This window comes from Oncorhynchus clarkii, unplaced genomic scaffold (assembly GCF_045791955.1).
Source record: "Oncorhynchus clarkii lewisi isolate Uvic-CL-2024 unplaced genomic scaffold, UVic_Ocla_1.0 unplaced_contig_399_pilon_pilon, whole genome shotgun sequence".
Taxonomy (NCBI): Eukaryota; Metazoa; Chordata; class Actinopteri; order Salmoniformes; family Salmonidae; genus Oncorhynchus; species Oncorhynchus clarkii.
Window position 1 is genome coordinate 1 of NW_027257972.1, and position 6,451 is coordinate 6,451.

Here is a 6,451-nt window from a genome sequence, read left to right on the forward strand (position 1 = left end):
GACGCTTCGTAGGCGTCAGTTGTTGATGTGTGCAGAAGGTCCCTGGTTCGCGCCCGGGTATGGGCGAGGGGACGGTTTAAATTTGTACTGTTACACATGGATGGTCAGTCCTTGCATCCATAGGTCTGTCTGTAGTTACATTTATCCAAACCCATAATTTTATTACCAAAATAGTGGTGATTTGTTATTGTTTGAACTGCAGATTGCTGGGTTGTGTGGGGTTTTTAAACATCAACAAAATGGCCACCCAGAGACTTGGTTAACAGCTGAGGGATGGGGGAAGGAGAAGTGTAACCACTCTCAAATTCATAGAGAACGATATTGTAGAAACCTTAACCCAACACCTAGCGACCTCGTCAAGAAGTTCAGACATCTTGGCGTAACAGTTATAAGGTGTTGATTTGACAGTCGCTAGGACCCAGGTTTGAGTTCAGCTCAGGGCCTCTCCCTGAATTCACTACACTATGAATACAAGGACTAGGCCATCCATGAGGTCATAATGATAATTTAACCAGTTTTCTAGGCTATATCGTATATTCTAGAATTAATCCATGATGCCATAATGATAGTTTAACCAGGTTTCTAGGATATATAGTATATTCTGAGAATTCATCCATGATGTCCTAATGATAGTTTAACCAGGTTTCTAGGGCTCTGTAGTATATTCTCTCATTTTGTCTGTCACAGTTGAAGTGTACCTATGATGAAAATTACAGGCCTCTCGTCTTTTTAAGTGGGAGAACTTGCGCAATTGGTGGCTGACTAAATACTTTGACCCACAGTATGTCATGCAACAACAACCAAAGTGCTTCTTCGTTCATTACAGGTATATTTGTTGTTCGGTGAAGTTGTGGGCCAATATGGCAAACAGTGTACAAACCCTCATTGTCAGGTTGATGGAAAAGCCAAAAATCATTTTACTGCATTGAAGTGTTTTTTTGATTTGCGATGATGACACAAACATTATATTAAGCAGGACATTCAATCGATCCTTACAATTAACATCCAAAGTAGTGTGAAATGCTCTCATAAGCAACCTGGAAATGGAGGTTACTTCCCTGAGTTTTCCCCCATTCACATTCAGAATACATTGTGAAAAACAAATCTTTGCTCACCATTTTTGCTCCTGGCAGATATACTACATCCATAACTAGTGGTTTCCTCATTACCAGATATACTACATCCATAACTAGTGGGTTCCTCATTACCAGATATACTACATCCATAACTAGTGGTTTCCTCATTACCAGATATACTACATCCATAACTAGTGGTTTCCTCATTAGCAGATATACTACATCCATAACTAGTGGTTTCCTCATTACCAGATATACTACATCCATAACTAGTGGTTTCCTCTATTACCAGATATACTACATCCATAACTAGTGGTTTCCTCATCACCAGTGTCACGGTGCCGACTTTTGCCTAATACCTGCAGCGAATGCCTCTACCCCGTCTTCTGGCTGGGCAGAGTACTTTAGGATTTTAGTTACTGCGGTGTAACAAGGGCCTAGGCGTGCGGCCCTACCAACCCTTCTATTTCTTCGTAATGGCCCTTCGCGTGAGTTGGGTTTGTTCCTTCGTTCATGTTGTCACTCCCTTATTTTCCGGTCTAGTATTGAGGTCTTGGATAGATATACTCCTATTTAAATATTCTGAGTGTTATGGATTCCTCCTGGATTTCCTTACCTTCAAAGTCTCTTTTACCTCTGTATATATCAATACCTAGTAACTTCTTCTCTATTGGTTATTATGCTCGTCAGCTAGGTTTCAGTCACTTGGAAACTAGTATTGGTATATATTTTGACTCTCCTTAAAAATATATTATTGTCCACACAATGAAATATTCTTTAGTGCAATCACTTTAACCTATAACCAGGGTCACTGTTTCCGTTCAGTGAGAGTGTTAAAGGCGTTTGCTCTCCAGACTCGTTTAATCTGGCCTAGTTGTCAAAGTTTCAAGCTTTTATTTAAGTCACTCTGTCTTTGTCTTATACACATTATTACAATTCAATGGTTCTACAGTTTCCTAACAGATCAATAATGCTCAATCAATCCTTAATGCTTTAAGCTATGCCAGATAATATTGCAAAACTTTAAATGCGTTAACACTTCTAACAATATTGACTAAATAGCAAAAATAGTTAAATTACCTTAAATGTCTCCAACCCCTGGTCACTTTCCTGTAATTGGTATTCTCACAGCACTAACACTAGATTCCCAATTCCAATATCTCTATACACTTCCAACTCTGTGTATGGACTCAATATATTGTAACCGGTACTTGGCTGTGTCCTTGTATTGCTAATCACATCTGTACTTGATGTCTCACTGTGTGACTGCCGCTTTGTCTGTGATCAAGAGGTGTCAAGACCCCTGTGTTTCAAATATTGTTCTAGTCTAACAAAAAGCGTATAGTGCAATAGTAAATTTACCTATGATGATTCTCCATATGAAGTCTGTCTCATATGTCAGTGAGGATCATGCCTCTCTTATGATCTCTATTCTCTTTATATACCTTTTTACAGGGGAAGTTAAAGTTCTGGAGCTGTGGCTAAACCACACTTTCACACTGACACTGCCCTGCTGCTTGCACCGGCCGCTTACTCGGGGACTGTAGATTGCTTACACAGAGTGCTTACTCGGGGACTGTAGATTGCTTACACAGTGCTTACACTGGGACGGTAGATTGCTTATTACGTCATTGCAGACCTGTGTCTAAATGGAAGCTTCTTATTCTAAATCTAGGTCATGCACTACTAACTCCCATTCTGCTGCTTCCGTGTTACTGTTGGCTGATTCTACTTAATGATACCAGCTGGTTGTTTCCTCTACCACTTGAGGCGGCGTAGGTGGCATGTCAAGCGTCAGCTGGGAGAAAGTGTTCTGATAGGTATCTCCTCTGCTTCCCCCTGTTGTCCAGTTTCTGCAGGTGTGGTCCATGGTTCCATGAGGTCCCGTGAATGCCCTGTGTTGCTGTCCCATTGCTTGATGGAGTGGGCAGATTCTTTTCATCTCTTGTCACACCAGATATACGACATCCATAACTAGTGGTTTCCTCATTAGCATGGAGGAGTTTATGCAATCAAATTGCCCTCGTGCCGCAATTTTAGAAAACACAAAGGGGCCTGTATTGTAGACCAAAAGTCTTCTACCACACTGCTTAGAGTTCAACAACATGAATAACGTATTTCTAGTCTACAATCTTAGATGTTACTACTAATATGAAAACAAGACAAAATATGACTTCTTGCTCATTTTAAGACAATAATTGTAACATTCATTACAGACATTCAATTGTTGTACAACATCATGGCTATGCTGTTGGCATCAACTTTTACACTGGATTATCGCTGTTATGGGCCTTTAATCATCTGTCTGACTTTGTTGTTCACACAGGAGAGAGACGTGACTATCGTGGATCCTCTGGGGAGCCTCAACAACCTCATGATGCTGAGGAGACAGAGGAAGAGTCTCTCCACATTAGAACACCTCAATAAACACCCGCAGAGACCCACAGGGAAGAGAACTCACTGCTGCTCTGACTGTGGGAAGAGATTCACATCATCAGGTATTGAATACATCAGAGAACACACACAGGAGAGAAACCTTATAGCTGTGATCAATGTGGGAAGAGTTTTGCTCAATCTGGCCAGCTGACCCGACACCAGAGAACACACACAGGAGAGAAACCTTATAGCTGTAATCAATGTGGGAAGAGTTTTAATTTATCTGGCAATCTGACTCAACACCAAAGAACACACACAGGAGATAAACCTTATAGCTGTGATCAATGTGGGAAGAGTTTTGTTTATGCTTGCCATCTGACTCAACACCAGAGAACACACACAGGAGAGAAATCTTATAGCTGTGGTCAATGTGGGAGGAGTTTTAGTCGATCTGGAGAACTGACAGTGCACAAGAGAATACACACAGGAGAGAAACCTTATAGCTGTGATCAATGTGGGAAGAGTTTTGTTCAATCTGGCCAGCTGAGCCCGACACCAGAGAACACACACAGGAGAGAAACCTTATAGCTGTAATCAATGTGGGAAGAGTTTTGCTAGATCTGGCTATCTGACTTTACACCAGAGAACACACACAGGAGAGAAACGTTATAGCTGTAATCAATGTGGGAAGAGTTTTACTAGATCTGGCTATCTGACTTTACACCAGAGAATACACACATAAGATAAATCCTTACAGCTGTGCTCAATGTGGGAAGAGTTTTACTGAGTCTAGCACTGACTAATCACCATAGAACACACACAGGAGAGAAATCTTATAGCTGTGACCAGAGTTAATCTGCTAAAATATCAGAAAATACATACATGGAGTTGTTTCATGATATCAATGAATTAATGTCACAATGTAGAATGTTTTAACATTGTATTAGTCTCAATGTAGAAGCCTTCAGCGAGATGCAGTGCCTTAGACCGCTGCGCCGCTCGTGTGATAAAGGTGTGGGATTCTGGGTAATCCACAGCAGATTTATGGAGAACTTGAAAATTGAGTGGTCCTGGGATAGAAATGTATAAAATTGACATTACATCATTAAATCCACGTTTTAAATCATACATTAGCAATTTATGTTTTAGTAACTACTGTTGTTGGTTTGGCGTCAAGTCAGCCTCTTTGTATGTTATTTGCCAAATCTCTGTTTTCCATGTGGGTTTTATGCTAAAGATCCCTCTTTCAAGTTGGTATCTAACTGGAAAATGCATCTTCTTTAGGAGTGCTATTTGTACCCTGTTCACTACTGATCGTTCATCCACACTGTGGGGGCGGCAGGGTAGCCTAGTGGTTAGAGCATTGGACTAGTAACCGAAAGGTTGCAAGTTCAAATCTCCGAGCTGACAAGGGTCATTTATGACAAAAGTATAAAGTATATGTTTTACAAACTCATGAACACCAGCGAGTTTATCAGCCCGGTTTTGTTAGTTTAGGTGTATTATACTTCTTCGCCACCTGAGGGGGACATTGAGTAATTTTCCATGTCAATTTGATATATTTTGATACTAAAATGGATGACGCGATATTCTGATGTTGTGAATATGAGACACATGGAAACAATTGATTCATTTATAATAGTAAATGAGGAATTAGTAGGAATTGTTAAATCCACTATACGATCACAATGACTTTGATAGACATTTCAACTGTTTTTTTTGTTAGTATATTACAGGGCAGATTAATGTAGAATTGCTGTGGGAGTGGTATTTATATCCCGTCACTACTGATCATTCATCCATACTGTGTGTGTCCCATCATTGCAGCTTTGGAAATAAATGAACTATCCATTCATTGCTCCTTCCTGTGTTGACTCACTGACTTGAGGGATCAGGATGGTCACACTAGCTCGATAGGTTGATATCGAGCTCAAGCTCCATCTCATGCTTTTCATGAACTGTGTGGTTGTGTTATCTAGTGGGAACCCGTTAGCAGGGCTCTGGTGCCTCAAATGAACTGTGTGGTTGTGTTATCTAGTGGGAACCCGATAGCAGGGCTCTGGTGCCTCATATGAACTGTGTGGTTGTGTTATCTAGTGGGAACCCGATAGCAGGGTAGGCTCTGGTGCCTCATATGAACTGTGTGGTTGTGTTATCTAGTGGGAACCCGATAGCAGGGCTCTGGTGCCTCATATGAACTGTGTGGTTGTGTTATTTAGTGGGAACCCGATAGCAGGGCTCTGGTGCCTCATATGAACTGTGTGGTTGTGTTATCTAGTGGGAACCCGTTAGCGGGGCTCTGGTGCCTCATATGAACTGTGTGGTTGTGTTATCTAGTGGGAACCCGATAGCAGGGCTCTGGTGCCTCATATGAACTGTGTGGTTGTGTTATCTAGTGGGAACCCGTTAGCAGGGCTCTGGTGCCTCATATGAACTGTGTGGTTGTGTTATCTAGTGGGAACCCGATAGCAGGGCTCTGGTGCCTCATATGAACTGTGTGGTTGTGTTATCTAGTGGGAACCCGATAGCAGGGCTCTGGTGCCTCATATGAACTGTGTGGTTGTGTTATCTAGTGGGAACCCGATAGCAGGGCTCTGGTGCCTCATATGAACTGTGTGGTTGTGTTATCTAGTGGGAACCCGATAGCAGGGCTCTGGTGCCTCATATGAACTGTGTGGTTGTGTTATCTAGTGGGAACCCGATAGCAGGGCTCTGGTGCCTTCTTGCCGTGGGATCAAAACAACAGAGGAAATCAACCTGCTTGCTCCTTTTTGTTTTGTCAACTTTTCGGTAGGGATGTTACGTTACGTTTGATACCGGAGCTACGAGGCACGCGTCCAAATCGCTAAACAGTAAACTTCAAAGCAGTGTGCCGATGCCTGTATCACTTTATCAGCAGCACGTCATCAATGACGTCTGAATATTATTATTACTTCACACCATCATAGGTAATAGGCTGGTCTTCCATATGACATCACTCCTGACTTTATCATTCTAAT

General features: G+C 41.7%; 1 pseudogene; it reads left to right on the top strand.

The window, feature by feature from the left end:
* The first annotated feature begins 3,590 nt into the window (after positions 1-3,590).
* On the top strand, positions 3,591-4,907 carry LOC139394353 (zinc finger protein 436-like; annotated as a pseudogene).
* The last annotated feature ends 1,544 nt before the right edge of the window (positions 4,908-6,451 follow it).